Source organism: Olea europaea, chromosome 8 (genome assembly GCF_002742605.1).
Source record: "Olea europaea var. sylvestris chromosome 8, O_europaea_v1, whole genome shotgun sequence".
In the NCBI taxonomy this organism is placed as follows: domain Eukaryota; kingdom Viridiplantae; phylum Streptophyta; class Magnoliopsida; order Lamiales; family Oleaceae; genus Olea; species Olea europaea.
Window position 1 is genome coordinate 12,664,671 of NC_036244.1, and position 1,430 is coordinate 12,666,100.

A 1,430-nucleotide genomic window follows, 5' to 3' on the forward strand; every position below is an offset into this window, starting at 1 on the left:
TTATTACATGCTCTCAACCAATTGATAGTGATGGTAATAGTATTAGGTTACATACCTCATAATTAAATTTAATCTTAATTGCAACCAATGGATTGATAATTTTATTCAATTTATTGAGATGTTCCACGACTGGCGCACCTCCATCCATCTTCAAATTAAATAATTATTTCATTAAATATATCTTATTGCACGCAGATGGCTTCTCATTTTTGTGGTTTTATCTATCGCCATGTTGTGACCATCATATTTCGATAGTGTTATTCGAATAACACCTTCCACTTGACGATTAAAGAGCTTTCTTTCATCGTTCTTTACTCCTCCATTCTTCACATTTAGAAGAACCTATTGTACCATTGCTTTCAATCAAAATCAAAAGCCCTGATACCAATCGTTATGTATTTAAAATCCTAATTATAGTTTACCTAAAGCAACCAATTAGCAGAAAGAAATAAAGAAACAAGATTTATAAAAGTTCTTAATGTGAGACTATGTCAACTTTTATCTCTACAGAAATTCACTTTGATGGAAAAAATTATGAGATAAAATAGTACACCTATCTTATCTAACATTTTTTTTTCTCTCTTTTACGATAATAATATGAAACCTAACAATGTCTCCCTATTTATTAAACAAATTAGGCCAAAAATTGAGATATAACGATTCAAAATCCTAAAATAAAATTTATAATGACACAAATTTCTAAACTATTCTTAATGAAATTTCGGCCTGCGTAATGGCTCCTCAAAGCGACAATAATTAGATTTCACAATTTCACATATACAACTCCAGTGTATTCTTAGAAGTATCTTTTTGCAGATAAATGTCGAGAATTAAAATAGTTGAGAATTAAAATATCAGAAAATTCTCGTACATTATGGTTGGGATTTTCAAAGTAAACCTAGACATTCTGCACAAATTTCCCTTTCATTATTTTAAAACTCGCGATCAGTTAAATTTTTGACTAAATTTGAGTTGAACTAGTTAGTCTAGTTTCGATCCAATTTAGATGGTTTATAAAAAAACTAGTCCATCTCTAATAAATAAATTGGTAAGCAACAAGAACTAATTCGAGGCAATAGCTTTGTCATCAGCCACGGAGTAGGGGTTAGTGCTGTTAGGAAAATGGGGAGGCAAGTATAGCATGATATGAAGTTTTGATCGCATAAGCAACAACAAGATTAAAAGCAAGAAAAAAGATTGGGAGAAAAATCGGATAATTTTATTACTGACAAACAATGAAGAGAAAAATACAATATCAATAAGAATGCTATATGACTTCGCAAATTTAGAAAAAGTGTCTAGGATTTATAGGGAACAATCAAATCTCTAAAAGTAGAGTTATAAATAAAATAAAATGCCAAAAATTTTCTTATTTTGACCTCTTCAAGTTCAACACAAATTCTAACTCCTAATAGGTCTTTCAAATAGAA